This window comes from Sminthopsis crassicaudata, chromosome 1 (assembly GCF_048593235.1).
Source record: "Sminthopsis crassicaudata isolate SCR6 chromosome 1, ASM4859323v1, whole genome shotgun sequence".
NCBI classification, from domain to species: domain Eukaryota; kingdom Metazoa; phylum Chordata; class Mammalia; order Dasyuromorphia; family Dasyuridae; genus Sminthopsis; species Sminthopsis crassicaudata.
This window is the reverse complement of record NC_133617.1, coordinates 346,174,644-346,202,546: the sequence shown is the minus strand read 5'-3', so window position 1 is coordinate 346,202,546 and position 27,903 is coordinate 346,174,644.

The window sequence follows — 27,903 nt, the reverse complement described above, 5'->3', positions numbered from 1 at the left end:
TCCCTAAAACAACTATCATTCTAAGGTACACATTTATGATTTGAGAGCTTCAAAAAGGTTTATTGTCTCTAAGAAACAATGGATACAAAGAAGCATGGAGAGAAAAACTGATGTAAAGTGAAATAAAAATAATCATGAAAAGAATACACTCAGGAATGAAAACAACAATGTACTAAAACAACCACAAAACATTGAATGATGGGAAATTGTAGTCACTAAAATTAGTCCTCAAAGAAGAGGAGAGAAATGTCATCCTTTTCCCAGGAGTGTGCTGAAAGTATCTTAAACAACTTTAGAGGCAATTGTAAAATGTTCTTAGCATTGACACCTTGAAAATAGCTAAAGAATACACATCCAGTTTTAATTTATGATTTTGTGGATAGTAAACTCCTTGAGGACAGAGATTCAGTTTCTTCTCTTTTTGTATTCCAAGTCCTTAGCACCTTACCTGCAATATAGCAAGCTTAATAAATTTTTATTTACAGATTGATAGATGAAAAAAGAGTCAATAATAGTAGGCAGTTTGGAGCCTTTTTTTAGAAGTAGTTTTAACTTTTATCAGCACTTCTCTATCTTTGCTTATTCATTTTCCTATAGGAGGATCACAGCACTTAAACTCACATATGACAGCAATTGATCAATGGCTAGTTTTACTAGAAAATTTCTTCTTGTTCTTTTTTTATTCCTAATTATAAGAAGTAACTCTCTTGGGAAGACAAGGGGAATGGTAATAATTCAAAAACAAGATTGATGTAAATATGTATATATATATGTATAGATATATATATACATATATACATATATATGTATGTATACACATATACACATACGTAATATACTTTAAACATATTTTGAAAATTTTCTTGCTGTTTGTTCATTTCATAAATTAATGAAAAAGCTGAATAGTTTCCAAAATGCAATCCAACCTGCTCTGTTCCTCCCATTTCACTCTGGGCTTAACTGATTGTTCATCTGCTGTATCTGCCCAAGATGTTTATCCTGATATACTTCTTAGAACAAGATCAGAATCATTTTCATTTGAGAATGGTCTGGATTGTTAGAAATGGCTACTAGTTTTGTAACCAGTCAGTTCCTGTCAAGAAATAGTCAATGTCATTTTATTGTGATTTTATTTAGTAATAATCAAATCTAGGACATTATGACTTTGTTCTTTTAGAAAAAAAGAGTTCTTGATATATTCTTGTCAGTGGTCTGTGTAGCCTACAGGCTTTTTACCCTCTTTCATTTCTTAACCCTGATCCATATTTGCCAATATATTTTTGCCTTCTTCTCCATGTACACTATTGGGTTTTTTTAAATGTTTCATAACATTTTCTTTTCCTTTCATTCAAAAATATTGTTTAGTTGCTTTTAAATGTTTACATAAATTATTCAGTAGAAATTAAATTAGTTTCATATTCTAAATAGTTACAAATTATTTTATTTCAATGAATTAAAATATCAAATCATTCTTCATTTCTCTATCATGGTTTTTTTGTCCATTAATTATTCATTTTTCCTTTCATTTGATTAGCATGTAATATGTCCTTCTGGTTCTCCTTCTTTCTCCCTCACCCCAACACATCCCACCTCCATGTAGCAATTCATTAAGACATTTCCAGAAATCTATATGCTCTTCTTATTTGTCTGTATTAATTACATAATTGCAATAAATTGGTATGTATTTGTTCTATTTTGGAACATTTAGGTCAATTCTAGATGTTTATAAGCAAAAAAATGCCATTATGAAAATCTTGAAAAATATTTCCTTTTGTATTTGTTTTTCATACTTATCAAGAATTTTCTCAACAGTGGAATTATTGGCTTCTAGTAGCCTGTTATTTTTTTAAATAGATTTCTCTTCAAAGAGGCTTTGTAATTTTTCATTTCTACCAGCAATATATATTAACCTGTTTCTCCACAATCCACTCAGATTATTTTTAATGATTTTTGTGTATTACATAGATGTGAGTTTGTCCCTCAAAGTGATCTTAATTTTAGTTATGTTTCAACAAATTTAATAAATTTTAGACATTTAAATTATTTCAAATAATTGGGAAACTTTTATTTTCTTTATCTGCCTTTACATTAAAGTGACAATATAAAAATATCTTTCATCCAGATCTTTTTAGAATTAATTATTGCTACTTTTTACATATGTTCACATATATGTGGTAATCAATAAACATTTATTAAACATCTATTATGTGTCAGGCATGGTGCTCAGTGCTAAAAAACATAAAAGAGAGTTCCTTCCCTCAAAGATTTCACAATCTGATCAGGGAGTCAACATGGAAATAACTATATGTGAAAAAAAGAATAGCTACTACATACATTATATAATGCCTCTACCTAGTGAAATTTCCTCCACCCTACCCATACAAATTTGTCCTGCCTTTTAGGGCAATCACTACAGATATTCAACCAAACTTATGAAGTTCTTTCCTTGCCCCTTCCCTCACTTAAGAGCCAATGCTTTCTTCTAAGTACAACTCACTAAATATGATGAATCCTGACTCTACCCCCATCCTCTTGACTGCTGAAACAGAAAAGCTGACAATTCAGAATACCCTACTTGGCGGAAGAGGTGACTATTGACTAATGACTTTCTTCGGGACAGTTTTTGAGAAGACAAAATATGACTTCAATATGGTAATATATGGTGGTAGTGGAGAAAATGATCCTAAATTATCCTTAAAAAGTGGTCTGGGATGTGATACAACTGAAAAGAATAGAACACAAATTGGATAATAGCTAAAACTTCAGGCAAGTGGATGTGATTGCTGAACCACTTTTTGGTATCTTTGAAAGATTGTAGAAAATGGGAGAAGTATTTCAGGTCCTGTGAAAGTCAATCTTCCCAATTTTTAGAAAAAAAAAGTGGGGGGAAGAAAGCTGGATCTGTAAAATATATTCCAGGGAATTTTGGCTAAATGCTTAGCATATTTCATAAGGGAAAGTTAGTGAACAAGTAGAAAAAGAAACAGCAATCACAAAGAGTCAACATAATTTCTTTAACAATAGAACATGCCATATTGAATGAATGAATGATTGAAATATATTATTTATTAAACAATTGTTATAATCTAGGCACCATTCTAAATTTTGTGGATATAAAAACAAGCAAGGAAGACTGTGTCTGCTTCAGACAAATTACATTTTATGCATTTCATGTTTCTTTTGATTTATAGAAATCCTGCTTTATTTATAAAGCACAATGCCTTCTTTGATATAAGCTTACCAGGCTGGGAGTCAGCATTTTTTCCATGTCTCAAAATCAATTCCAATATTCTTCAGAGAGACCTTAAGAATGTACTTGTATAGCTTCTCCCAACCCCCATGGGACTGCTTGTCTCATGTAAGTTCTCCATAGAATAGTATTTTAGAAAAACATACTTTGACATTTGAACAACCTGGCTAGTCCATCTGTAGTTGCACTCTCTGCAACAGAATTTGAATGTGTGACAATTCAGCTTGAGAAAGGCTCTAAGTGTCTAATATCTTATCTTACCAGATGATCTTCAGAAACTTCTAAAAACAATTTAAATGGAAGCAATTCAATTCCCTGGCATGGGACTGGCATACTGTCCAGGTTTCACATACATATAACGATAAGACCAGCACAATGGCTCTGTATACCTTCAATGTGATAGGCAGTCTAATATCTCTTCTCTCCCGCACTTTCTTCTGGAGCCTCCAAAATACTGAATTAGCTCTGGTAATGTGTATGTGTCAATCTCATTATCTATCTTCACATCCCTGGAAAGTATACTGCTAAGGTAAATGGAGTATTGGGAGAGACCTGGTTCCAGAGAAGAAAAGGTGAAAGCTCATCTTTCAGAGCTGTTGGTGATTGCTCTAGTCTAGCATACCTTGCTTGAGTTTCTACCACATGAAATCAGTTCAATGAACTGGAGATATTTGAATTGGAGAAGAAACTAATCAATTGTGAAGGTGAGATTGGAAAGGAAACATGAAAGGTGTTCTTCAATATTTGAAATGTCATGTAGAATGATTAGACTTTTTTTTTTGGCCCCAAAGGGAAAAAGGAGAAGCAAAGAGTAGAAAAAAAGATGATTCAGGAAGTAGTGGGGTGACACATAATGGAATGTTTTATCCATTAATTGAGTAAACATTTATTTGGTACAGTATAGAAGAGTTTCCTATGATTCTGTTTTCTGGGATTAATTTAATATTCATATTTTATTTTACACACATTAATTGAGAATTGTATCTAATTACTGGAATCAATATTTATGGATCAGAATTAGATTTTGTTATGTAGGCTTTAGTGATAGAATTTGCAAGAGTTTAACTTCTCTATTGCTCTGCTCTACAATTTATACTCAATAATCTGTCTCACCTCAGAATGGAGAAAGTGAAAAGAGAGGATAAATTGATGTGGTCATAAGATATTCTGCCTGGCAATAAGTTTTGTACTGGATAGCTCCACTGTAGTAGGTTGTCTAATACACGACTTTCCAAAGGATGTTGATCAACTTGGTGTCTTCCCCATTGCCATGAGTCCTAGAGATCCCCTTGAGTGAATAAAACTAAACTGTTATCTTTTCACTTTATTTTAAAAAAATCTGCTTTGACTGTGAAGGGCATCCTTGGCTATTACAATGACCATGGATGCCATTTACTGTCAATTATTAGCCTTACTAATAAGATGATGGTACTCAGAACTTTTAGCCTTGTTTTCCTTTATTATAGATTTTTTACCACAACAATTATTATACTGAAACTATCCTTTCATTTCCTCCTGATTTTATCTGAAAGTCAAACTGGTGATAGACTGTAAATATGTATATCACATGTAAGTGGGATAGATTGTAAATAATTCAGCTTTTAAAAAAGTTGAAGGATACATTTATGAATTGTATTTTTCTTCAAATATTTAAAACAATGAATGGTGTGCATATTGATGAGGGACTAGAGAGTGAAAGAAAAGAAGGAAGGTATGCAATAAATACATGAGAAAAAGAAAGAAATGAAAAATAGTATGTGAAATTAAGACACATGAATTTATCACCGTATAGTCATTTATCAGAAGAAATGAAGAGTTTCTGAGTGAAAAAAAATCAGAATGAGTATATTATGAAAAAAATTTAGCTACTTAGGCTATTAATAAACAAAAATATACTTAGAACCTATCAACTTTTTATTGATCTTTAATACATTTATCTCTTTTAATATCTTGATTATTCCATATTTGATTACAGAAATTCTTATTGAATATTTACTTCATTTTTCATTGCCATTATTGTATATTATGATTTTCTTGATATAAAATTTTAAATTTAATTATTTTGTAATTTGATGTTTAAATCACTCATAAATATTTCATGGCTATTAGTTGAAGGGCTTTATTTTTCAACTATTAAAACCAGTAAAATAGATGAAATCAGGCTTTAAATAATAAAAGCTTGTTATTTATTTAAAAAGGAAATTTTAGTCCTAGGGGAATTTTATTTTGAAAAATATGGATTGCATTGGTTTTTATTTTATCTGTTTTTGTCTCAATTTTCATAATGTATTTTTATAGTAAAAATATTTTCCAATAAAATATTTATTTTCTCTTGTTTCCATGTCACATTTGGTCCAGCAATTTAGCTTTAATGAAAACTAGACAAACCAAGACAGGTATTTAAAGAACATATTCAAATCTTCTCTAAGGCAAAAAAGAAATGTTGACTGTTTTATTGTTATTTGTTATCCCATTGGAAGAGTGAACAGGACAAATTATATAATGAGATTATTATTTAAGTAGAAAGAGAATTAACCCATGGAAGAGAATTAAACTTTGCAAAATGTAAGGGAGGGTAAATATGTATATATAGCCTTGGAAGTAGTCTTTTATAAGAATGATTGGAGTTGCCAAAGAAACAAGTGGTTTTTGCCTGTTTATCAATACCTTTTAAGATCTTTTCCACTCACCTCTCAAGTATAAAAATAAAACAAAATTGGTTATTCTGTGACATTTCCATTTCAGGTTTTTGGGAGTTAATAGTTTTCCTCAAGTTAATATTTTCCTATGTATTGCTACCATGTGGTAGTAAAAAAAATCCAGCTCTCATGTACTGAAGCAAAATCTATTTTCTTGTATTTTTGATCACAAATTCCAGTTCCATAACTCATAGGATTTAAAACTTGTTAAATGTAAATATCTATTAAAAATAATACCAAACTTTATATATGATTCACTTCAGAACAACTATATGTATGCAACGAAGTGCCAATGTGATTTGTCTCCTATCAAAGGCTTTTGCTTTGCAAAAGGCATGATGACTTACAATGAAAATACCTTAAAAAATTTTGGAGCATGTATAGACATTCATTAGCTAGTTCTGGTCTGTTAAGCACATAGTAAAGTGGAAAGTCTTTGATTATGAACCCTGGAATGGGATATATTTAAAAAGGCACTAGTTAACCAGAGGCCATATTATGGTTATTTCTGTGTAACATGAGTCCCAAAATACTGGACTATTTTCTCATGGGTAGATATCCATGCCCTCAGCCTAAGTATAGGATTTAGTTGGCAAGAGTAGAAGAGAAGTGAGGGCCAATTTCTTCAGGGGTCCTCAGTATTTTTAAGTTTTCTCAGTATTTTCTGCTTCTGTAGTCATTTTATGGGCTTTAAGCTTCCATCTTTGAGAAGAATGGTGAATAATGCCAACCCCACTTCTATTTGCTAAAGGAAGAATAAAATTCTGGGAAGAAGCCAACATGAAAGGTACTGGAAGCCTCCATCATGACTCTCTCCCTAGCCTACTACACTAGAAACATTAGAACTTCTCTTTCAGTGATCTGAAAGTCTCTTAATTTAACTAAGTTCCCTTTCTCCCAGTGGGATAGGTCCTTCACTCTGTAGTGGCTGGTACATATTCTCCTCTTTATATTGTCTGTAGTTTTTTTTTTCCTTTCTATTGATGTAGAGAAATGGGTTTCTTTGCTAGGTCTTATGGGTGTTCATTGTGAAACTGTTATTTGGTAGGAATCAAACCTTTGGTACAAATGGTATGTGTATCTCTGAGTGAATAAATGGCTCCTCCTTTCCCCATTAATAAAAAGCAACCAGAAATTAAACTTGAATATGAAAACCAAATCTCCTAGGATAATAATATTTAAAGGAGCAGATAAATATAATTATAGCCTATACACTTTCTCTGAGGAGAGTAGTCCAGTTGCTAGCTCTTTCAATTCTTCCAAAGGAATTAACTTCTCTTTAGAGAAGGTGGGGAGATAAGGGTAGAAGAGGCTAATGATTATTCTTCTTCCCAGTAAGCCATCTCAATGATGATTCCCTTATGCTCTATATGGGGGCTGATCTCACTCCATCTAGACATCTTGGAATTAGGGAAGAATAAGGGTTGCTAAAGACCTCTCGTTTTGGGAAGGAGCCTTTGTAACTAGTGTCAGAATGAGATCAAGGGCACATGACCTTCTATGTGTTCTATCTCTGTTGTATACATTCTTTTCAAAGGGAAGGTGATTGGATACCTATAACCTTGTGAGATTTAAAAGGTCAAGAGGTTGATTCCTGTTGTCTTTGTCACATTTAGTTTCTTTAAAAAGAGTTACCAAAGAACACTTCCAGGTTCCTAAAATCATATATTTAGAACATGAAAGAACCTTAGATCCCATCAAGTTCAACTCCATAACTTTATTTATTTATTTATTTATTTATTCTAAAATTGTGGCATAAACATGCATTTCCATAATATAATATAATAAAAAGATGATTACACATGAAATTGCAAATCTAATATATATTCCTTTTAAATATTTAATAGTGATCATATGAATTTTCCCCTTTTTTCTTCTTTCCCTCCTTGCCCTAGAAATACCTATCATTAGAGATGATAGATAGATATAGATATGTATGTATTTGTGCATATATTTACTCATACACACATGTATAATTATACTATACAAACTACTATGTATAAGCTCTCTCTCGATACGGATCATTTTAATAGATGAGTAAACTGAAATCCAGAAAGGTTAAATGAATTGATCATGGTCAAACAATCTATGGATATTTTAATTATGATTTGAATGCATCTTTGATTCCAAGTCTAACTAAAACTCTATCCATTATACCTAAGTGCCTCTCAAAGTTTACTAGAGTCCCAGAATACTATTATTATAGTGTATAAAAAAGAGTTTGTTACTTCTCAATCTATTGTTCTCCCCACTCTTCTTTTCTCAAATGAAGAAGAACCAGAACTGACTAGAAACTTTCTAAATTAAGTCACAACCCAAGAATTCTATTGGGGGATGGGCAAAGACTCCCTTGTGCTTCCCAAAAGCTCCTGGGAAATTTATGTCCAATTTTCACTTTAAATGGATTTATGAAATTAACTGCAAAATATCAAATCTTATGAAAATCCTTTTTTATTTCTTCATTATTCAATTAAACTTAATTCTATAAGAATTTATTAAGTTTTTACTATGTGCCAAGCACTATGCTGAATTCCAGGAATTAAAAAAAATTGGAAATTACTTATCCTCAAAGAGCTTACATTCCATTAGGTATTAAAAAAAATTCTGTATGCTTCCTACATGGCTGTAGGCTGTATATCCATAAAAGGATGATACTTGTAACTCATTAAAATTTTCTCATTATTCTGACAGAAGGAGTATACATAGACAAAGGGCATGAATGTAAGTTGAATATGAAGAGATAATATATATTTTTTAAAATAGACATTTGGGAGTGAAAGAGAAATATGATGGGAGAAAGGGTAAGGGAGAAATGGAATGGCGCAAATTATCTGCCATAAAAAAGAGGCAACAAAAAGTTTTTACAGTGGAGAGGAAGAGGGAGAAGAGAGTGTGAGTGAGTGAGTAAATGAATTTTAGTCCCAGAAGAATTGGCTCAAAAAAGAAAATAACATATATACTTAATATGGATATAGAAATTTATCTTATCCTGCAGGAAACAGGAAAGGAACAGGATCTGAAAAAGGGGAGAAAGTTTTAAAAGAGAGGACATATTGGGGGAGGGAAAGGTTAGTACCACAATATTTTTTAGGAGGAACAGGGTGAAAGGAAAGAGAATAAATGGGTGATACAATTAACAATAGTAATTGTAAAAATAATGTTGAAGCAAGTTTCTCTGATAAGGCCTCATTTTTCAAACATAATAGGGAACCGAGTCATATGTATAAAAATATTAGAGCCATGCCACAAATTATAAATGATTCAAAGCTATAGCCTAAAAGGCTATAAATTCAGCAATATACTTTGTCCTTACAACACCACTACTAGTCATGAATGCCAAAAGAGATTCAAAAAGAAAGGCAAATGACCTAGATATACAAAAAATATTCACAGCAGTTCTCTTCACAGGATAAATAAAATGGAAATTGAGGGAATACACACCAATTGGGGAATGGCTCAATATAGTGTATGTGTTTGTGATGGAATATTATTGTTCTGTGAGAAATGATGAATAGGATGTTCTCAGAAAAAAAAACACCTGGAAAATCTTTCATGAAATCAAGCAAAGTGAAATGAAATGTATACCAAATAATAGCAATATTCTGGAATGACCAGCTGTAAATGACTTTGCTATTTTCAGCAGTACAATGATCTATGTCTACTCTGAAAGTCTTAAAGAACTCAAAAATTTTATAAAGAAATGTAAGAAAATTGTTTTAAATGTAAATGGGGAAATATTAGATAAATAAATCAAATACAGAATCTTCAACCAAAAATTTTCTACATGCATATAAAAATGTACAAATATTTAATTTGGGAAGAAGGCACAAGTCTAATACTAAGAGTCGTTTATCATTGGAATTGATGTTCTAATGTTTTAAAAGACTCAAAGGAAGGATAAGCAGAATGAGAAGGGGACAGCAAAGGGATGGAAATGAAATGGTTGGTTATAAGGGATCAAAGAGTGTTGATCAAAGGAGGAAGCCTAGACAAGCTATAACTCAGAATCACAAATAATTGAGTAAAGTAAGAATACAGTGACTGCCAAACCTGGTCTAGAAGCAAAAGTAATGTTGATGCACCTCTGATTAGAAAGCAGGGAATGCAGTCTTGAGTATTACAATGGAAGAGTCCATGGACCATGCTGGTTATAGGATAATATTTTAATTTTTCCCACACAAAGCTTTCAATTGACTCTCATCCCTTAAGACTTTTTAAGAACAGTTCTAAAAGTCAGTTAATATGATTCAGTTACTTTATTACCTAGAGGCAGAGGAATGAACTAGATTATTCTTTTCTGAGATGTTATCCAGACTTAAAGTTCTATGATTCAGTGATCTAATCAGAAGTATGGAGCTAATTAATGAAGCTAGTTAGTTGGTCTATTCAAAGGTATGATTTCAAATATCTCCAGGATGATTTGCTCCATAGGCACCCCCATAACAACACAGGAGCCCATGCGCAGAGACTGTATGACTTCTGGCTTTGATAATTAGGTGTTGTCTGTACATGCAATTTTTGCTCCAGGCCTACCCAGGACCTTGGATTGGGGAATATGTAGAATATTTATGTATAAAGATGGAACACACAGATAAATTCCAAATAGGGCATTAGACATCTTGTCTGGTTATTTCTTATAGTGTAGAAACTCCACTCATTCATTCATTCTTAGCCTTACAGGTGACTTTAGCAATGTTACATCGATAGTTGCCCAGGGCCCTACACCTGCAGAGACTTCATCCACAGGGTGTGGTGGGACCCCATAATCCCCTGCCTTTCATCTTTCAGCAAGAGTATTGCTGTCACTGGTTCTGATGCTGGCCCGACAGATTTCAGCTTTGTTTCCCAGCTCTAAAATTTCAGTCAAATGGGTCTGATGAGCTTGATTAGACAAATTAATATAACCACTTTGGAAAGTTCATGAGATTAAACAGCTGTGGAAGTAAGGGACTCATTCTCATTCTAAATGGCCATCTCTAGTTTGTTTTAGAACTGGAAGTATTTATGACACTTTGAACTCATCATTATCCAACAAGTTCAAAGCATTTCACAAAAATTAACTAATCAAAGTTTTCCATTCTCCTTGAAGCAGGATTATGAATAATGACAACACTGTGCTAAACTATGACATTTTATTGTCACATGTTGTAAATCAGGAATATTTATAGCAAAAACAATTCAAGATCATTCTTCTCCAGATAGGATAACGCCTTTATTTTATTTAGTCTGCACCAGATAGTACAGAAACAAGCAAACAGACAGAGACAGAAAGACAGAGGCAAATAGATCAGACAGAAAGACTAGAGACAAAGACAAACAGCCAGTCAATGGCATACAGATTTTGAGTCAAATCACCTAGTGTTTTAATCCTGGATCTGCAATCTATGTGATTTAAGGAGACTTTTTTTGTTGTTGTTGTTTTTTTGTTTGTTTGTTTGTTTTGTTTTGTTTTGTTTTTTTATTCTCTCTGGACTTCTATTTCTTTTTTAAATGATAAATACAGAGAAGATAATCTTTTCAAGTCTAAATCTATGATTTAATTTGGAGACCAGAAAACAAATAAATACTATTATTGTTAAAGTAAGACCCTTAAAGAGATAAGTTACTATGGATATTGGTGGGTTTCTGAGCTAACAGAATATTGCTGGTCCTTTATGACACTAAAGGAAGAGGGACAAGCTAGGGTGGCACAGTGGAAAAAGCATCATCCCTGGAGTCAAGAAGACTTGAATTCAAATGTGATCCCAGATGCTTACTGTTTGACTCTGACCAAGTAACTTAAATCCAATTGCCTAAAACAAACAAAAAACCTAAGGGAAGGACTCTGGGCTGTAGAGAGCAGTTCCTTCAAAACATTCTGTTCACTTACAATTCTCATCCTTGTTCATTTGAGTTGACTGGTTCTACTTTATCCCTGACCAATTTCTTCTTTCTTTCTTACATTTCTTTATTGACTCTACTCAACTCATCCACACCATTCCTAGATGGCTGATTTTCATCCTTTGAGCTCTCTGTTCATGGACAGTTTTAATCCTTTTGTTTCCTTTTGAAGTGCATGGAACATAAATTGTGTGAACTGTGGGTTCTCCCACTCACACTAGTGTTCCTTAAATCACAGCTGTAAATAGTAGGGTCTCAACAGCCTGGAGCCAGGCCAATGCCACCCTCTGCTGGAGCTGATAAACCCTGCAAACTTTTGCAAGCCCTGCAATGTCCCAATTCATTGGCTATCCCCAAACGCACACTCAATTAGGCCACCACAAGTATGGCAAGAATTTTGGACAAAAATAATAACCAGATATTTTGTTACAAATATTTAAATGACACCATCTTATACTACATGTTACTTCATAGGAAAAAAAGGGCGGTGTTAGGATTTTGAGTCTTAACATTTGTGATTTCTTTTAATTGCACAAGCCATATAGACTCTTAATAAATGAATATGAATATCCCTTTAGGCACTTCTTCAGATTTTGCTGTAAAAGTGCCATTGACCTACTTCCAACCTATTCATCCATTTCTCTATAATGATGTCATTTCTAATTCACTTAACACCTTAATTAAAATCAAACAACCACCATTGCCAAAAGAATAATAACATGGATATCTTGTAAGAGATTTCTAATGACAATGAAGTCTTGAAATGATTAATGTATGGACAGGTGTAAACATTTTTACTCAATCGTTAATTGCAATAGTTTTAATTTATAGGCATTGAGAAAGTGATAAAGCCTGTAGATTACAACTATAATCATTCTCAATCTACACATCTCAATCAAAGTATTACTTTTCAGTAGGAAAGAAAATTGTCCATTTGTACCAGCCGACAGTTTCTACTTGCCTGTAAATATTGCAAAATATTCCAAGTAGTATTGTAGACATATTTACTGAGATATATTAGTCACTTAATTTTTATTATCAAGAAGAAGCATGTAAAAAGAAGTTAGGAGTACTTTTTTTTCTCCTAACATTTCCTGTTTCCAACAATAAACCTAAAGCCTCACGTATCCAAAATTCCCTTAATTAGTAATCACTTCTATATGGAATAGAGAGATAAGAACTAGAAAGTAATAATATGCACAAGCACACATTCACACACACACACACACACACACACACACACACACACACACACACACACACAGCAGCAGCAGCAGCAAAATAGCCACAATAGATATCATGAAGATCAAAGACCTAAAGTCCACACACTTTATTCATAAGTGATTTCCTCAGACCTTCATTCAGTAGCTATTTACTCCTATTTTGTACAGAATTTTAATAAAACTTGCTATCTAGTTTCCACAAAGTTTATTAAGGACAATAATAAAACAAGAAATAGAAAGTGATAGACTAATAACAACAGGGAAATAAAGGAAATACTACAAACAAGGAACACATGAGTGGAAAAAGTACCATAATCTGGTTCAGTGTAAGGGCAATTATCCTGGCATGCCCAAGTAGATCCTGTGTTTCATTAATATACCATCATTAATTTTCATAATGCTGACTTTGAGTTATCATGAAAGATTAATTATATATATTCAATATATGTTGTTTATAAAGGCAAGAAAATATCCAACGCAGACACATTCCTTCCTATCCAAAAGTATTGGGAGATACATTTGTATATGTATGTACATATATATGTAGGTGAAACTTGTATAAACGTTTGACCATATCAAAAAACACCATTTTAGGAAAGTTCAATGTTCCACATGATCAAAGTTTTCTTTTTTTTTTTTTTTTTCATTTAGAAATGCAAGCCTTGGCTTTCTGTTAGAGTTAAGAGTTAGACTAGAAGAGAAATAGTCACCAACAAGTTTGAAGTGAAACTTAAAGATAATTATGCAAAAACAGGCATTTGCTTGGCTTATCATTTCACAATAGTATCTCTACTCCATCTTTTTTTCCAATGAGACTACAAGAGCAACACCTTTCTTTGGAAGCCAAAGCATTTCTAAATTTCCACCTCCACAAAATTCTTATTGTGTTATAATTAGCTGAATGTAATGAGCCTTACAGCAAGAGAGGAAGAGGTGAATATAATATCTCCATTCATCACTATACACCCACACATCTAGATAACATGAATTCTTTAAAAGAAAAAACCCAAGCTGTTCAGAAGGTGTATTCTTCTTTGCCATCTTAGTTAACCTGTTCTCCATTTCCATATGAATGAAGTGTCTATAGTCACTAAGTGTTTTAAGATGGCATGGCATTGTTTAGCACACTGAACAGTGTCACAGTGAAGATCAGATTGTAAAATCTCAGTATCACTGTAACAGAATCAGTTGGCATCATGGAGACCTAAGAGAAGGAAATGACACACATGATTTTTTTTTTCTTTTGAAGACTGGCATTGTGGTTCACAAAATGATAAAGTCATAGTATCAGGAGAACCTGAAAGGAACCTCAGAAATTCATTGGTCTAACTGGAAAAGGCATTCCACAAGGCAAGAATATAAATTAGTTTGGGTTATTTCCCTAAAGAAAATCAGTGTTGGATACAAGGGAATATGCACTTAAAAGAACTCTAAAATTCTTTTGTATTGGGGCAGCTAGATGGTGCAGTGCAGAGCACCAACCCTGAAGTCAGGGTTGAGTTTAAATCTGGTCTCTGAAACGTAATACTTCTTAGTTGTGTGACCTTGGGCAAGCCACTTTATCTCAATTGCTTCACTATATTCTGGACCTCAAATCATTTTGATGTTTGTGTAAACGAGTATCAAGAACAAATGAACCTACCAAGAAAAAAACAAAACATGCCTCTGCTATGTTAAATGCTTTTTCCATTTCCCTTGAACCCTTATTGTTCCCACACAGTATCCCACCATTTCTTTCAAGAACAGATCCTTGATTCCCTTCCTTATAAATTGGAGATTATTTGGTTACTTCTATTTTTATTTCCATTTTTTCTATTGAATATGTAGGGTATCATTACTTTCCACAAATAGATTAAGCTTATTGTTTATATGCCTGTAGGATAGACCCATCTATGTAGGAGATGTAGGCTTAATAACTATTTGTTGATTCAGATTTGAGATACCCATATCAGGAGATGAGGCCTAGGTCCTACTCTTGGTTCTACCATTGAGTCATTGGAAAGATCACATAAAAGATGCCCCAGAGTCTATATTTGTACTGTAGGAATAATAGTTGTCTCTAAGAGGCATTTAAAAAAAAGTAAATAAGATAATAGATATAAAATGAATTTTGATCTATTATTACTGTGTGTGTTATAATATCTGAAGAACTGGGCACAGTATCAGGAAGACTCAAATACAAATTCTGTCACTGATATGTACTATGTGATGCTGGATCAGTCACTTAACTTCTCAATGTCCCATACAACTCTCTAAGGTTACAGATAAGTTGCAAAGCAGAGTACATTCTACATTTATGGAAGTAGTTACCTCAGTGCAAATTCTCTACACCGAAACTTAAATATTTAAAATTTATAATAGTTACAGATATTATAGTTTTAAAATGTCAATCACTAAACACTTAAAGAAAACCTATACGGCTATGTCAACAAAAAACCAAACAAACAAAAAACTTTATTCCCAAATACAGAAAAGCTATTTGTAATATGATAGAATAGTTAATGTGTCAGGCTTAGATTCAAGAGAACAGGGTTCAAATCTTGTTTATAACTTCTAATACTTTCACATGACTTCACCTCTGAACTTTAGGCCCCTCTTTTCTAAAATGAGGAAGCTGGCAGCTAAGAACTCTCAACTCAAGTCTTTGATTCTATGAACTGAATGCTCTCTAGTTAGGCTATAGAAATAGACTAAGCATTATGTTAAGAAAGAAGAATGGTGATAAAGGGAAGACAATTGGGTTTCGTAGCATCAGGGCTCCCCAGGGAGGCAATAGGTTATATTAATTGGGATAATAACTAGGAGTAAGGAAACTTACCTTTTGCTAAAATGGCAAGATGAACTTCCTTATTCAATTTAGGCTTCTCCTTGATTGAAAGCTCCATTTATTTTCAGTGCTTACTCATATTTCCTTTTATGTCCTTATATTTTACCCTACTGAAATCTCTACTCCACAACTCGTCTGGGAGTTAGACTTTCCCATTACAACACATAGGATCTCTCTAACCTGCTGTAGGCCTCAGATTACTTGACATGTATGCATATTTTAGGGGAGTACACAAGCTGTCCATTGGTTTCCCCTTGCTCTGACTACATGACTCAGAAATCTCTATTACCAGCCACATTTTATTTTGTTCTCCATCCCCCCGCACCTGCCATTTTTGCTTCTACTATCTGTATTCACTGAACATTTTCTATTTCTTATTATGCTAGCCATGAATCGCTCATTGCCTTTTGGATAAGTAATTGATGTTCAGTCATTTCAGTCATGTCTGATTTTTTGGGACTCCTTTGGTGACTTGCAAATCTATAATTCTCTAGAAATTGTGATATTTCATAATTTTCGTCTTATATTACATCCCCAGAATGTTGTATTTTTTTTTCTTACCAGAGCTGTGATTTCACTGTTACATATTGTCTCTAAATGCAGGTGGGTGATTATTCTGCAATTTAAAGTATTATAGTTAAGTGGAACTCTGAGACAGTAAGTGACTTGGGGTCCCATAACTATTATGTGTTAGTAGCAAGGCTTGAACCTATGAAGTCAGTCATCACATTATGTTGAATATGATTGGGTATAGAGAAAGTCTTGGGGATTTTGAAAGATTCATACAATTTTACAAATGAGATCCAACCTTGTCTTCCATTCATTTCTAGCCCCAGTCCATTCAGTGTCTATAAAAGATATATGTACTAATGAGCTGCATATTGAATTATATATCATAGTCTGAACAATAGTTATTCTTTAATTACTTGACTTTTTAATATTAATAAACAAATTTACATGATCAAATATGGTTTAAAATGTATATGTATGTATACATACACATACATACATACACAGGTGTGTGCACGTATACACACATTTCTAAACAGGACCATCTGAAGAATTTATTCATCTATTGTGTATCCCTTTTTCATTTGGATTCAGCACTGTATATCTTCTATGATAATGACCAACATCAATGTCTTTCTTTATCTTTACAATGAGAGAATCAATAGAGTTATATTTATTATTATATTTTAAAGAAGTTTTATATGATTTAATATGTGGGAAATACTTTATTAGCAGAAAGGTTTAAAGCTACTTTTTGTTACCCAGAATAAAACACTCTTTTAAGGATCCAGATCTATTTTGTGTTCTATATTTTCCGAGTCATGACAATAGTCAGCAAGCAAGAATTGCTGGGGTCAAATATGTCCTTTTCAAGTCCTTTGTCTTCCCTTCCCATTCTAATGAAAACTTTTTTATATTACTCCAATATTTGAATTAAATAAATTATCCTGGCTCATAGAAAGTACTTCATTAATAGGACTTCATTCAAGGTCATGTAACTTCTAACCTAGAGATTTTTTTTATCACAATAATGCCTTTCTAATTATGTTTTATTTTGTAGTGCAGTTACATATGTATATGTGGTATATGTGTATTTCATTTATCCTGCTAGATTATAAACGCTACAGTTCTATGATGGTATCTTATTCATCCTTATAAAACTTCAATCCCTAAAACAGAGATCTGGACATGAGACATTTGATGAATGTTTATTCAGCTGAATTGAATAAACTATAAATCATCTGAAGTGAGTCTGCAACTCTCATTTAGAATTTTTAAGGAATAATACTGAATTTTTCTTTACTGGCCTCACCCAAAGGTCATCCACTAAAATATACAACCTTAGAAGTGTTAGCATCCTTCTTAATCTCAAAGCTTCATCTTTCCCAGATCTGTATGAAAACCTGATTTAACTCAAAAATTTCATTGTCCATATAGTGAAACCTGTAAGTTCTTTGATTTCTTTTTTTTTTGAGTACTTCTGGTGCCTGTTTAATCATACTCCCTTTAGGAACTTCTTCTTCTAGAATCATAAGTATATTTCATCTAATTTTAAAATTAAATACATTCTTACTGTTTGAAATACCTGTCTTACTTCATTCACTATTGTCTTAATATACTACGAACAATACTAAAAACAACATTTCTTTGATATATTACCTTCTCCAAAAAGTCCTTTCATTTGCATATTTCTATCTAAGTAATTTACATGTCCTACTTTTAATTATATATCATGGAATATTGGATAAAACAATGGATTTAAAGTAAGAAAGATCTAATTTTGAACTTTTCCTAACTATGTCAACATGGGTAAGTGGCTTCTTTGGTTTCATTATTTGTAAATTTTTTTAAAATCCACAAAAAAATATGTCACATATATCACCATGTCTCTTCAGCTTTCTTACCCAGAAAGATCTTTTGGTTGCTTGAGATCTTTCCTCTGATTGGTACAGTCAGTTTACTACTTCATTCCTCCCCAGGCTCCTCATTCACTTGCTATGAATATCAAAAGAAATAATCTATTTAAAAGTGCTCTGTGAGCCTTAAAGAACAATTATTGTTAGCTAAAGAATAGTATTAATACACTCTGGCTACAGCAAGATTATATGATGATTAATTTTTATGGATATGGCTCTCGTCAACAGCAAGGTGATTCAGATCAATTCCAATGATCTTGTGATGAAAAGAGCCATCTGCACCTAGAAAGAGAACAGTGGGAACTGAATGTGGATCACAACATAGTATTTTCACTGTTTTTGTTTCATTTTGTTTTCTTTCTCATTTTTTTTCTTTTTAATCTGATTTTTCTTGTACAGCATGATATTTGGGGAAGTTATGTATAGAGAAATTGCACATTTAACATATATTGGAACACTTGTTGACTGGGGAAGGAGATGAGAGGAAGAGAGAAAAAATTAGAACACAGGGTTTTATAAGGATGAATATCCATGTATACATTTTGAAAATTAAAGGTTTTAATTTAAAAAGTAAAAAAATAAAAGAATAGGATTAAAATTTTAAAAGTGGAACATTATATTACACTAGGATCTCTTCATGATACCCATGCTCCTGAAATGTTTTGGTAATCATGGTCCTAACATTGTTCTGCAGAATTATTATCTACATAAAGAATATTTACAAAGCAAACTCTTCATTATTATCCTCTACCAGTTTGAAAATTGTGCAAGAAATCCTTAATCAAAATTTTAACACAACCTGAAACATTCACATAAAACCATAACTGAAAAAAATTTTAGTGGTCATTTAGTCCATATTATTGAAAAGGAAATATACAAGAATCTGAATGCCTCGGATTTTTATTGCATGTTACCATATTTATATATCAACTACATTTCTGAACCTAGTTAAAATAATATCTACAATATTATAATATAATATAAAACTAATATTTATATAGCACTTTAAATTTTATAAAACATTTTACAAGTATCATCTCATTTAATCCTCATAGTCCCCTTTTTACAAATAAGAGAACTAAGACAGATAGAAGTTAAAGACTTAGCTAGTATCCCACAGCTAATAATTGCCTGAGATTGAATTTGAACTTAGTTTCAATCTCCTGACTCCACGTTTTTTATAGACTGTGCCACTCATTTAATTCTAGTTATTCATAATTATGTTAGCTTTAAATTCAGCAACTGCAGTATAATTTTGAAAAGCATTGTCTTAATTTAAAATAAAAAGCTTCATACATAGAGAAATTCTAGCACCTCTATGGCTGACAAGGCCTTCAGTTCATAGAATCATTTATTTCTGAGTTGAAAAAGTCCATCTCCCTTAGGAGACAGATGTGAAGCTCTGAAAAAGTTCAATAATTTATTTGAGGTTTTACAGGTAATAAGTGAAAGAATCAGAATTTCTTGCTTGCTAATTCTGCACATGAGGTCAATTCAATTTTTAAAATTATTACTATATTACAGCTAGGTGGCGCAGTGGATAGAGTACCAGCCCTGAAGTCAGGAGGACCTGAAATCAAACCTGGTCTCAGACACTTAACTCTTCCTAGCTGTGTGACTCTAGGCAAGTCATTTAACCGAATTGCCTCAGGGGAAAAAAGAAGAAAAGGGAAAAAAAAAACAACTATTATTATTATTTTGGTGAAACAATAGGGGTTAATTACACAGGGTCATACAGCCAGTGAATTTTAAGTGTCTGAGACCAGACTTGAACTCAAGTTTTTCTGACTCCAGGGCCAGTGTTCTATCTACTGTGCCATGTAACTACCATTAAAAAAAAAAAAAAAAAAAAAAGTATTGAACATAGAGCATATGCAGAGATATTTCCTAGTTGTGGGAATGAGGAAGGGGAAATAACACAGTTCAGCTAAGACATAGCAAGCCTCATTTTTCATTGTTTGGGTTTCCATGGTTTAAAATGAGTATAAATAGCAATTGTTTCTATGATGTCCAAAAACTGTGAGGGTCTTTCCCTCCCAAATTGATGCTTTTCTGAAGACAATTAGGCCTCTTTTACTTCAATTCTTATTTATCTTTTAACTACTGAATGAGTGAGTTCTGCCTCTGACAAACAGACCTGGGAAAAAACCTTAGCTTAAAAAGGCCAAGGTCTCCCTCTGCATTCAGGGCCATCATCAATTGTCCTGACCTATATTTAGGTCCTCCTTTGTAGAGCATGGGCTAGCTCCCTGGAGGCCTCAGGGTCAGCCAGAGTCAGCATGAATTAAAGTCATTGGTCTGTAGGGGGAGAAGTTAAGGAGGCAGGCAAGCAGAATCCTTGATTCTGGAGTCCAGAGTCACTAGCCTCTCTCCTCCTTGTCCTGCTGCCAAGTGCCTCTGACCTCTCTCCTTCTGCCCTCCAATTCTTGCCTATGATTATCTTAACACCAAATATTTAGCAAGCATCAATAGTGAAAAGAGCCATTTATCCAAACATATACTAATAGAGTCATTGTCTCATCTAGAATAGGTAGCCTTAAGTGCTGGGTTGTCTGATTCAAGCAAAAGTTTTTGGAGTTTCAGCCCTCTACACTCCTTAGAGGAGAGAGTGAAACTAATGCTTTGCACAGCTCTGCCTCACTTAAATTCAATTCACTTTCAAGTCAAGATATAACCCTCCTGTTGTCATTGTTCCTTTTCCAGAACAAAGAAGGAATAAATAACAAAAGCCCCTGCCAGTATGAACTTTACCATTGTGTATGTGAAAGGAGTAGAAGTTTTAAGGATAATTTAGTCAGGATCTGATAGAGAATGAAGAGAAACCAGAAAATTGTAAAGTTTATCAATATCCCTCTTTAAATATGGCATGAAGAATTAAACTTAGTACTCCAGCTATGATCTGACTATAGATGAATAGAATGAATTCTCATTATCCTTTGCTGTGGACACTCTACAATCTAAGAATGCATTAGGGGTTAATAGCACTGCTTTCTTAGAATGGCTAACTTCACTTCAAATTTTGTGCTTTTCTTAATTCAGGCATGTCACAATATAACTCAGGTTTTTAGATAAGTCATTTTTGACCCACAAATGGGGAAAGAATGAGAAAGATTAGGATAAAAAGAGAGATAAATGAATAGGAGATTAAAGAGGAGCTCATGTAAGGAAAAGAAAAAAGAAAAAAGAAAAAAAAAAAGGATTCCCTGAATTGGACTTCACTAGATAATAGTAAAATAGAAGGAAAGGGACTAGCATTGAATGTGTACTGTAGAATCATTGAATGAGACAGTGGATAATAATAGCTCAGGCTAAAAAGTTTATGAGTTTTCCAATCTTTGAATGAGACAGCAGGTAATAGCATTAATTGAGGTCATTTTAATCATTAATATAGCAAAGTATAGAGGAAATAGTTCTGGATTTGAATTGAGGACATCTGAGTCCGAATTACACTTGTGGACTTTTGGAAAGTAAATTAATATTTGTTAAACAGAATACTTAGATTAGAGAATCTCCACAGTCCCTCCTGGCTCGAAATAGTCTTATATCCAGAGTCAAAGATATACATGTTCTTGAAAAGGAGAGAAGATAGTTCCTGAATGGTTATTTATATAAAGACAAGAGGTTCATAAATTGAATTTTTATTAATTAGGAAGTACCTCTTCTGAAATCAATACATAAGGGGAAGATGACTTTTTAATTTTTTTCAAGGGATTTTTTTTAAATGGGTCATTTGTTGAATCCCAAATAATCAGTTTTGCTAAATTCTGGAATAATACAAGTATCTATAAAAGTGACCCAAAATAAATAATTTTAGATGATTCCATAGAAAAATTGTGTAGGTTTTTTATTATGTAAGATGGTATCAAAGTGACATTCTTGCTTCTAATAGCAATGAAATTTGTATTGTGCTCAGTAAACAAAAAACAAAACAAAAACAAACAAAAAAAGGCATTGGAATGTGGTTTTACATTTTTACACCTAATTTCAAACTATTCTACTTAGCCATGTTTATTCAGCAGGAAGGTTTGGATTTGACTCCCTTTAAAAAAAAAAAAATAAGGCTCAAAAGGGAAAAATGTGGAAAAATCATTTTCTATGTCACTGAAAATGGAAGAAGAGAAAATCCTATTAGTGCTGCCAACTTCAACAAAATTCCAAAACTTCATCATAATGGGTGGAGTTGTCCTTGCCTATGTGCTCCAAGGCTATGTTAGCAGAACTCAAGCACTGGCAGGTTCTAGCAAGCTAGAAAGGATTCCAGTACAGTCAATAGGCTGAGCAACAGCCTATTTTTTTTTCTGCTGGCCAAGAACCAACCTAAGTACAGAGAGGCTCTTCACCGGAAGGTTGATCAACCAGGTGTTGAGTGTGTATGTGTGAATGTATGCCAGTCTGCACATGTAATTGATAAAAATTAAATTTGAAATCTATTCCTTTTTATTCCCCTCTTGCTTCTGTAAGGAAGATGATAGAGTGACAGAAAAGAGGTTAGTGGAAAAAAGAGAATGAGAGGCAAAAATGTAAACTGAAAAAAAGATTTAATCATTAGGGAAAGGTAGAAAAGGAAGAGGTTCAAAGTAGTCTGGCAATTTCATTCAGCTAGATATCAGCTGTGCTCAATGAGCCTTTTATTATTTTAATTGTCTTATTTTTAATAATAGCTTTTAATTTTCAAAATATACAAAGATAATTTTCAACATTCACTCTTGCAAAATTGTGTTCTGAGTTTTTCTCCCTCCTTTTTCCCATCCTCCTTTCCTAGACAGCATGCAATGCAATATATGTTACACATGTACAATTCATCTATAAATTTCCACATTTGTCATGCTACAGAAGAAAAGCCAGATTAAAATGAGAAAAAAGCAAGCAACAAAAACAACAAAAAAGATGCAAATACTATACTATAATCCACATTCAGTCCCCACTGCCTTCTTTCTAAATGCAAATGACTCTCTTCATCACAAGTCCATTGGAATTAACCTCAATCACCTCTTTGTTGAAAACAGCAAAGTCTATCAGAGTAGATCATCACATAATCTTGTTGTTGCTATGTACAATGTTCTCTTAGTTCTATTCACTTCATCTAGCATCAATTCATTTAAATCTCCCCAGGCCTCCCTGAAATCATTCTGCTCATCATTTCTTATAGAACAATAATATTCCATAACATTTATATACTGTAACATGCAACCATTCCTCAACTGATGGGCATCCACTAAGTTTCCAGTTCCTTGCCACCTCAAAAAGGGATGCTACAAACATTTTTGCACATGTGAGTCCTTTTCTCTTTTTTATGATCTCTTTGGGATACAGACCCAGTAGAGATGCTGCTGGATAAAATGATTTGCACAATTGATAGACCTTTGGGCATAGCTCCAAATTGCTTTCCAGAATGGTTGAATCAATTCACAATTCTACCAATAATTTATTAGTGCCCTGTTTTTTCCATATCTCCTCCAACATTTATCATTAACTTTTCCTGTCATCTTAGCCAATCTGAGAGGTATATATTGGTACATCAGAACTGTCTTAATTTGCATTTCTCTAATCAATGGTGATTTAGAGTATTTTTTTCAAATGATTAGAAATGGTTTTAATTTCTTCATCTGGAAATTGTTTGTTCATATCCTTTGACCATTTATCAATTGGAGATTGGCTTGTATTCTTATAAATTGATCAATGGGTTTTTAAAAGGAAGCTCTGAATTTTATTGAGTCTTTGGTTGTATGTTTTCTGATTTCTAAAGACAAATGTACAAAGTGGCCTCGTTTCATCAGAAAAGTTGGAAAGACTACTATGCATGAATAAAGCTTTCTTTAAGAGTTTTAAAGACAGTGAAGAAATGTGGTCAAAATTTATTCTATAGCTCTTTCCTATGAAAATTGATTGTGAAAATTAATGACAAGATTTTTTTTAAGTTACCGGCATAGAGTATGAAAAATAACCTTTCTGACATGATTAACCAATTATTGTATTATTATAAAGTGCATGCTAATTTTTTTAGCATAATTTTTTAATGAAAAGGCAATAATAAATAAACTGTGAAAGAAAAAAACTGTAAGGGAGATAAGGGATAGAGGAAGAGAAGAAAAAAAGAAGAGGAGGAGAAATATAGGAAAGGACAAAGTGAAAAAAGAGGAATGGACATTTACAGCATTTGAGGGAGACTGTATTAATTTGTATTTATAAAGAACTTGTACAAACGATTGGAAAATTTGCATATAGCAAGGGATGAATGTGAGATAGTATGAATCTGTAACAACAGTCAAATGTTGGACACCTCTCAGCTCTCCAAAATGTTAGGGAAAATTAAATCTACCTTTCAAAACATGTAAGATGAATATTAAAACAAAAGAAAAGAGAAGTAGATTAAAAGGTAGAAGGGAATTCTAACCTATGTCAAGAATTTTGAGAATGAAAGATATAGCAACAAAAAGAAATGAAAGAAAGAGGACTCTTGCACTACAGAGTTAAGGAAAAAAATTTAAATTCTTCCTGTATTGGTGTGGGGAAAGGAAAGAGAATGGATTTTCAGAAAAGAACAGATTAATTCTGGAAGTACTATAAATACTTCCTTCTAGATCCACAAATGATTTTAGAAAACATTATCTGCCAATGGTCAGAAAAGGAAATAAGTTATGTATTTGGAAAGGTATTTCTAAGGAAAACATAGACTGCTATTAGTAAACTCAAAACATTGATAAAAATACAATTACCAATAGAACTATTAATGGTTTTCCTTTGCTGTTGGAGAACCTTCCAAGATTTATTAAGTCTAATGACCATATCCATTTCTGGTGTATCAAGTAAGCACAAACCATCAGAAAGATTGATTAAATGAGCATACTACATTATTTTTCAACTAAAATAAACAAATGTAAATAAATAATAAATGTCTCCAAAAATTAAAAAAAATAATAATTCTAAAATTATACAACTAACATGTCAGTAATGATAACAGAATGACCATAAGAAGTCAGTTGGTTGAAAAGCTTTAAGAACTTTTAAAGGAATAAGAATAAAACCTGAGGTCTTAAAAGAGAATTCAAAAGGAACAATGATATTTAAAATAGTGATAATTTAAAACAGAAATCTGAAAAGTTAATTATGACAGTTGACATGTTGAAACAAAGAATAAAAGAGATAGAATCAAAAATCAATAATCATAAGTGAGAAAAGTTCTTTATAAATTTAAGTAGCTTACTTTAAAGATAGAGCTCAGTAAGACAATCAAAGAATCACTGGTATCTAAGAAAAAAAATGAACTTTTTTGGATTTGGCCAATATTTTTAAAGTTCTTTTGTTCAGTAAGTTTTTGGGCCTCATCAGTAAGCCAATTTTATTATTTTAGGGTGTTATTTTTCAATATTTTTGTGTTTCTTTTAATAAAATGTTAACTCTCTTCTCATAATCTTCTTGTGTCACTCTTATTCCCTTTCCCAATTTTTTCTTTCTGTTCTTAACCCTTTCTTTAATTCTTCAAGGAATTCTTGTTAGGGCCACTGTAATAGCTTTTTGTGATTAAATTATTTTTGCTTGTTTTTTATAGCCTAATCCTTGATTTTGGACTTTTTGTTAAAGTTAGGCTCTACTCAACTGGAAATGAGAAGGTACTGACTATCTCAAGATTAAGGTTTTGTGTGTGTGTGTGTGCTTCTCTTTTCAGAACTAGTTCAGGGAATTTGTGAGTTTTCATTTTCAGTGTTTCCAAAGGCAGTTGTGGTTATTGCTTTCCTGGTCTTTGCTCTGATCTTTATCCAGTAATGGCCTCTCTTCCCCTGTAACTACATGCCCTAGCACTCCTCTCATCCCTGGAACTGTGATCAGGGTTCTTGCTCCCTTATAACTAACCATAAGTACTATTTTCCTCCCTAGAACTTTATACATAATTGTATATGGGAAATAGAATTGCCAATCAGCACCAGCTATACCTGATGCTAGCAATAAGTCCCCTGTACTCTTTTTGACCAAACAGAATTAAGTGACTTTCTAGAGTCCCCCAGCTAATAGTGTTTAAGGCCAGATTTGAACTCAGGAAGGATTATCCTAACTGACTCTAGGCCTGGCACAGTGGCTTCTGTATTTATTTTTTAAGCTGATGGAGATCCCTATTAGCTCCTACAGGTAACCCGATTAAAGTTAAATAACTTCTTCAGGGTCACACAGCTTGTAAATTCTGAGACCAGATACAAATTCTGGAAGATGAGTCTTCTTGATTCCAGGCCTGGTGCCATTTAGCTGCCTTGGCAGCAGGCCTTAGAGCCAGGAAAACCCAGAGCCAATGCTTTGACTTATACATAGTTAAGTCACTTATCCCCTTAGTGCCCTACAAAACATTCTAAGAATGAAGTTGACAAGCAGAATAGAATTTCTATATTGAAAATTCCCCCACCCCAATGAAATAACAAATCCAGTTCAAAAATAGAAAGGAAAAAAAAAAGAGTGTGAAAGAAACAAAGGGAGGCAAGAAGGCAGGCAGGTAGGCAAGAAGACAGGCAAGCAGGCAAGAAGGAAAGAAGGAAGGAAGGAAGGAAGGAAGGAAGGAAGGAAGGAAGGAAGGAAGGAAGGAAGGAAGGAAGGAAGGAAGGAAGGAAGGAAGGAAGGAAGGAAGGAAGGAAGGAAGGAAGGAAGGAAGGAAGGAAGAGAAGGAAGGAAGAGAAGGAAGGAAGAGAAGGAAAGAAGAAAGGAAGGAAGGAAGAGAAGGAAGAGAAGAAGGAAGGAAGAAAGGAAGGAAGGAAGGAAGGAAGGAAGGAAGGAAGGAAGGAAGGAAGGAAGGAAGGAAGGAAGGAAGAGGGAAGGAATAATCTTTTTTTTTTATTTGCCACTTTTCTATTTTTCCCCTTTTTAGTAGAATCAATACTTACAAGTGACTAAATTCATCTTAAACAATTAATAGACATATTATATGCTGGGTATTATGCTAAGTCAGGTTATCTAGAATACAACTACTCCAAATTTCATTGCATTTCCTCAATTCTTGTGTCAGGCAAACCTCTCTACAATACTTTTCAGATCTTTTTTTCTTCCTTTCCTGTCTTACCACCCCCAATTTTTACCTTCCTTATGACCTCTACCCATACTTTTAATAGTAGATGAATGCTCAGAATGAATTATTTCTATTTTTATTTTATTCTTCCACATCACAAACCAGATAAACTTAATAAATATATTATTTAATATATAATGTATATTTATAATATGTATACATAATAAAATATTATTTAATATATAATAAATATATATTTTAATGAAAATATCCAAAACCATAATTGAAAAGGACAAATCTGACAATAACAACTTGATAATACAATCCTTCCCCATTTTCTGTATTCTTATCCTGGCCCACTCACTCAACCCTTTGCCCCCTACTTATTCATCCCAGTGAACTGAAAGATTTAGTCTTTGATAATACATATTTGCAATCCTTGCAGATCAAACTCAAACAGTATTTCAACTTTACTTTTCCTGGAGCAAGATATGTCCAGGCAGATTGCCCAAAGCATATTAGAACTGCCCTGCAGTCAATGACATGAATGAAATGAGTATACAATGTTAAAGTGCTTGGAAATAAGGCAGCTAGAATGTAATTGCCTTAGAT